Genomic DNA, 6,660 nt, shown 5'->3' with positions numbered 1-6,660 from the left:
ATATATATATATATATATATATATGTATATATATATATATATATATATATATATATATATATATATATATCTATATATATATATATATATATATATGAAAGTTGACAACAATTAGTACGTGTTCCGGCGTCAGTTATTTGTCAGAGACCACCAATTAAAAAAGGTATAGGGAACTTACCGGGAATAAGGTACTATTCGTCCGTCCTGATAAGTCAGTCATGTAAACAAACCAAGGAAGTACTTTTTTTTTCAAAATTGAATTTTATTCTCCATTTACAGTATTTTATTATACAATTTCACAAAATTTGCTACATTTTATGTGTGTTGAAGAAAGTTTTATCAAATGAATTTCTCCCGCCGTGCCAATGATGTAAACAGGGTGCCATTTAATTCACGCGAAAATTTCTTAAATAAAGTCTCACTATTCATAACATTTGTAGAGCCAATGTACTCAATCGGCAATTTGAGTCAGTTTTCTCCCAGCCTCAGTCCCCTAGCCTCGTTCAGTCATGCCAACAGTTTCTGGCTCCTGCAAATCAGCCAGTCATGCCCAAGGTTAACATATCCCAGGACTGGGTGGAAAAGCAACTAGCAATGCCTCTCGCCCAGGTGAACTGTCACCTAGGTTATTAAAAGAATTGCACTTAGAAATAGCCCATGTCCTTACACATATATTCCAAATCTCCCTCAATACTGGTATTGTCCCCATTGACTGGAAGCGTGCAGGAATTGCCCCTGCATATCAAAAATGTCCAAAGTGCAAACCCTCCAATTACCGCCCATATCCCTTACATGTATCGCCTCAAAGCTAATGAAACACATCCTGGTCTCCAACATTATGTCCTTCTGTGAGAAGTTTAATATCTTTAGCCCTTATCAACATGGTTTCAGGTCAAAGCACAGCTGCGAAACACAGCTAATAAGTTTCTCCCAAGAAGTCAATGACAACTTAGAACTAGGTCAACAAACAGGCGTCATACTAGTAGTCATGGACTTCGGAAAAGCTTTCGAATAGGTAGATCATCACACTTTTTTGGCCATTTCCTTCCTTCAGGGTTGCACCTAGCAGGTTGTCGTTTAATGTCACAATTCAGATAATCTCCCCTTCCTCTCTGGTGTCCCTCAAGGCTCGGTCCTCTGGCCTTGCCTTTTCCTGATCTGCCTGACAGTGGTAATGGCAAAGTGAGGCTGTTCGCAGGATGATACGATAGTCTATGTTACAGTTAAATCCAACAGTGATGTCCAAGCTCTACAAGAAGACCTCTTAACCTGGGAGTCAGATTGGTCAATGGAATTCAATCCAGACAAGTGTGAAATCCTCAGAATCAGTCGCAAAAGAAACCCTGTTATCTTCCTCCATATTACTGCGTGATCTATCGCCTGATTTTAACAAATATCTAGGTGTTACCATCAGCGAAAACCTATCATGGACCATCTATGGGAAAATAACTAGTGGTCTCTAACCTTGTCTTCAACAACAACAACAACATCCACAACTTTTGGTAGATGACTACTTGTTAGCTTAGGTATTAACACTTTTTGAGATATTGTATTCATGTATTTATCAACTTAATATATTTCTCTGCACAATACCTTTATGAGGCTTTACAATTATTCAATGTGTGACACAATACAAGTCCCCCCTAATAGCATATATATCGGTATCAAGTCAAAACGTCCCCTAGTCAAAACGTCCCCTAGTCAAAACACCCCCCATTTCAAAGTGTTCCAGCTACACAATATCAAGAAGTCCAATTCACGTTTATGCTAGTTAATGTTTTTATCACAATTATTCCTCATCCTGAACTGTTGTGGTGAGCCTTGGTTTGTAAATGGTGCTCATCTTTTTTAGCAAGGAACTTGCAGACATACCCACTGTGCGGTAGCTGTAAAAGACATAAGAAACATTTATAGGAGATAGAAATCACAAATTGTGCATAAGTAACTGAAAAAAAATATAGTAAGAAAATGAAATGACTGAAAAGAATGTTAATACCTTTTTACACAAACTATAAATAATAATACCTTTTTACACAAAATGCCTTCGGTGACTTACTAGCATTGTAATTCTTGAGATAGTGAAGATAATTACTTCAAATTTTAAGATTTGAAAGATAAAAGAAAGTTATTAATGAATATTTTTGCTATCTTATTTTTGATTTTTGTCACTAATACAGGTTTCCTCATGGAACGGCCCATATTTCTTCATTAGACTCGTTTTACCTATGCTCGACCAGATTTACAAGTATTTTTCTCGGAACAAATTAAAAACTGACAAGGTTGTGGAAAACGTTTAGTTTCTGAATTGACCTACTTTTATTGGTAAATTTCCACCCAAGCGTTTGGCTGACATTGATCAGGATAAAATATGGCGCGGTTCATACTATAGGGTGTAAAACACTATATTTTAAAGTGACATTTTCCTATGCTCGACCAGACCGATTTCTTTTTTCAGAGGTAATTATAAAATCAAACAAACAAATATTTTTATAGTCAAAACTTCATATTTTCTAGTTCTGTTTTCAGATTTTAAAATCAATAAGTTTCAGACTTTCAAACAAGAGATAGAAACACCTACCTGAAAAGCGGGCAAAAGGAACATTGGTAAATGGTGTGTCTGCAGTATCCATCAAGTAATTTAACAAGAAATCGAACTGTTTTAACAATCAAACAAACCTAAAAACTTCAAAAAGTCAAATGTCCATAATCATTATATCCAACTTGTCTTATGGCGCGGTGAATCTTTTTATCTCAAACGTCTACATGACGCAATTAATGAAGGCGCCATTTTTGTTTTGACCTTTCGAGAGGTGGGCGTGTTTGTTTACATCTTAAATTTTACTTTCAAGTCGATAGTTTACAGATATAAGCTTATGTCAAATTATCAATAAAGGTTAGAAGACTATAAAATACGTTGTTCCAGTACTCTTCTTAAAGAATTCGGGAAAGACGCATCATTTTCAAGAGGAGATTCACGGTAAGTATTTTCACAGATGCAAAGAATCTGTCGTCTGTAAACAAACAAGCCCCTTAAAGATCTAGATCAAATATGTATGATGTCATACAAGGATGCTGGGAAGGAAATAAATGAACAAAAACCGTGAGTTCAAAGGTTTATTTCAAAAAACATGTACATTTATAAATAGTGGTCGAGCACTTGGCTGGTCGAGCATAGGTAAAATGACTCTATATCATGATTTCTTTTTAATTCTGGTACTTGAAAATGAATATTTATCATTTATTTCTCATTTGTTTTTACTAATCAATTCAATATACAGAATCTGTTGATTGAATTAACACCTATTGTAATCTGTTCCTGTTATTACACATTATCTACTCTGATTGGATTAACTTGACAGTGCATTGATTACTTGTATATTTGAATTTGTTTGCTTTAATGCGATTATGATCTGTATATTGTTTTTTTTTCTTTCTGACCAGATTTTCAATATTTTATAAAATAAAATAAAGATATTATTAAATGGTAAAAGGTAGTTAATCAGATTTTGGCAGAAAATAACGTATTTGCCAAAAAAGTAGACAATTTGGAATATGATAAGTATTCCACAAAAGACATTTACTGAAGTCTAGTAATTCAAGAAATCAATAATGATAATAACATGAATATAACTTACCTGTGTCACAGGTTCTGTGTTGCCCGTTGCCACACGAGTCGCAGGCAATGGCATGTTGACGCGGTTTGACTTTGTTCCTACACTAAATGTAAGGACACTTCAGTTTTAATAGTTATAACTTTTTCACATTTTTTAATTGTTGTGCAATTATACTTTTAGATACCTGTTTACAAACAGCTTGTTTGATCCATTAACACTTTGTCTTCATGCAGTTGTAACAATTTCATTTATAACATAACATTATAATTTCATTTAATTTTATTAATAAATAACAGAAACATCACTTTTACACAATATAAACATCAGATAATTTCACAACATATAACATTCTAAAACTAATGGTTTACAATATTCTAATTAAAATCTGTGCATGTAAAACAATATAATGAACATTATAATTTAATAATGTTTACCAAATTAACTTAAATAATATGTATTTACATATATAATTTTTAAGGGGGGTGTTTTGACCTGGTAATTTTTGGAAGGGGGGTGTTTTGACCAGAAAAGGGGGACGTTTTGACCAAAATGGGGGGTGTTTTGACTAGGGGACGTTTTGACTAGGGGACGTTTTGACTAACATCCTACCTATATACATGCACAGGATAGTTTGCCTTTGCACAGAGGTGCACTTTTTGGGGCCACATAGGTTCAGGACCCTCTCTCCGCCTTAGTCCAACTAATTTGACGCGATCTTGGGAAATACTGTGTTATTTTTCTTATGGGCAATAGATCCACTCGTGTCAAACACTCGAAAGACCAAATAAGTGGAGGAAATTTTTGGTGATTGTCGATTTGGGTTTAAATGCTGATTTTGTTGCAAATATGAGTCTAAGATAAATTCAAATAAAAATTACATGTTTCAAAAGGGGATTCAATTCCTCATTGAATTATGCAAAATTATCAAATCGTTTCCAAAATTACGAGTTTTCTGGTGATTTAAACCTTAGATATAATGTTTACAAATACTGTACACGATTAACATTTACCGCGTCTACACGGCAATATGCTTAAGCGATAAAACCTATAACTGTACATTACTGTCCTCCATTATTCTGGTCGTTCAAAGTTTATACGGTTAGATTGCACGTACAAATATAAAATAATCTGACCATCAAATTATTTTGACTATACATATTGTCCGCCCCTGCCAATTTTCGGCCAATTTTTTAGCCTTGGAAAACACACTGAGCATATGTCTCACTCATTAAATATGTTTTGTTGCAAATTCAACATATTTTAAAAATCACTTTTGATATTTGCAATGAAAAGTAAAGATAACTTAAAGCAGCATGCCTCCAGATTTGGCTAAAAAATAATCTTAAAATTTCTTTCAAATTGAAGTTTGGTCATATTATGAACATTAGAATATGAATGTTTGTTTCTAAAATATTTTAAAAGTTCCAAATCAAGAAAAAAAGATGACTGCATCGGCATTAAAGACATTTTCCCGTCGTCGTAACTAGGGCTGTCATCGATAGAAACGATATCGATATATCAACGATATTTTTTGTCGATCGATTATCGATCCCATTTTCAAAAATCGATATTTTACAGAGAGAAAAAACTATCCAGATAAACACTCAGACCCTCAAAAACTATAAAGTTCACAAAGTTGTAAATTTGGATAAATCCAAAAGAGAAGTGAAGGCAAAATAAAAATGAAAGATTTTATTAATTTTTATTTATTTCTTTTATTTCATAAATACAAATACAACACAATCAAACAGTAATATGAAAAGTAGGCAATAAAACTAAAAATAGCATTTACAGGAAGGTATATAGTATGCATACGGACAAATAGTTTGCTAATCTAACTTAATAATCGATATATCGATGTATCGTCGATATTTGTCTTCTGATATATCGGTATCGCCGATATGCCTAAGACCCAATCAATGACAGCCCTAGTCGTAACCAATAGCGCTATAGCTGAAGTAGTGAATAATGACTTCAAAATATAGATATTTATAATCGAGACAGTTTACATAGAGTAAAAGCGTGACAAACGCTTTTCGGTTTTCATCGTAAAAAGTAGTAAAAACAGCAAATTCTCATGTGTTTCCGTAACATAAAGTTTGTCAGTAATTAAGTTTTAATCGATCCCAGCTCTATGTTGGGAAACAGACACTATCATCTTATCTTGTTATATTAAATATATTCACTCAGCATTATAAGTAAACTTCCCTGCTGGACGCAAGGTCTGAGGCACAGGTTTGTAATGCTACACTTTTTTTCACCAGGGTCGTGCTGGTGTGATCCCTGGTACGGTCGATCTGTTTTTTTTTCTAATATATTATTTTGCTTTTCTTTTTAATTACATAATGTCAGGATAACAAAATTTTATCTGAAAAAACAGTTAATGGTTCATTGTCAAACTGGGCTAAAAACTTTCGCCTTTTTGGCATCCTTTTTCTCAGAAAACATTATTATTGTAATATATTTAAGAGTATATGATTCGTAGACCCATACTCTATCTTAAGTTATGTTACTTCCACCTTTGAGGAATAAGTCTTGAAAAATCAAATATCTGTGATAACAGAAGTGTACAGACTAGTAGCTATTATTCATGGACCTTGTTTAAAAGCATCTTTATTGAGATCTAAGAATTATAAAACTATTAACTTTTAATAGCCTGCAAAATTTCTAAAATGTTCTGGTCCATCATTCAATTTGGGCAGTACCATTTATTAATCTAAGGGGTGTTCACTGAAAATTCTAAACACAGTTAAATGATTAAGGATAAAAAGTCAACATTTGACCTTGTAGGCGGAGACCAAAACACATATTGACCAAACTAGCAATGATGTCATAACGTTTTGATGTCGTACACAATTTTATTGAATATTACTCGAAAAAATTACCAACTACCGAAAATATCTGGATATGATTTCTTTCAAGCTCACTTAGCACTTCATGCGCAGGGTGAGCTATATTGATTGCCATGTGTTGTACGTCGTAGGTGGTGGCATGACTGTGATTAACAATTTGACATTTAACACTCTAGATAAGAGGGTCACAATTT

The 6,660-nt window shown here is 33.4% G+C and overlaps 1 protein-coding gene across 1 annotated transcript in view; it reads left to right on the top strand.

Annotated features, from left to right (window-relative positions):
• The first annotated feature begins 1,375 nt into the window (after window positions 1-1,375).
• Window positions 1,376-6,660, top strand: part of LOC123534180 (uncharacterized) — a 29,808-nt gene continuing 24,523 nt past the window's right edge. The window contains exon 1 of the mRNA XM_045316292.2: window positions 1,376-1,526. The gene's annotated coding sequence lies outside the window, so the exon portion shown is untranslated. The remainder of the gene's footprint in view (window positions 1,527-6,660) is intronic.

Source organism: Mercenaria mercenaria, chromosome 12, assembly GCF_021730395.1.
Source record: "Mercenaria mercenaria strain notata chromosome 12, MADL_Memer_1, whole genome shotgun sequence".
In the NCBI taxonomy this organism is placed as follows: Eukaryota; Metazoa; Mollusca; class Bivalvia; order Venerida; family Veneridae; genus Mercenaria; species Mercenaria mercenaria.
The sequence above is the reverse complement of the archived record's forward strand: the minus strand, read 5'-3'. Positions and strand labels throughout refer to the sequence as shown.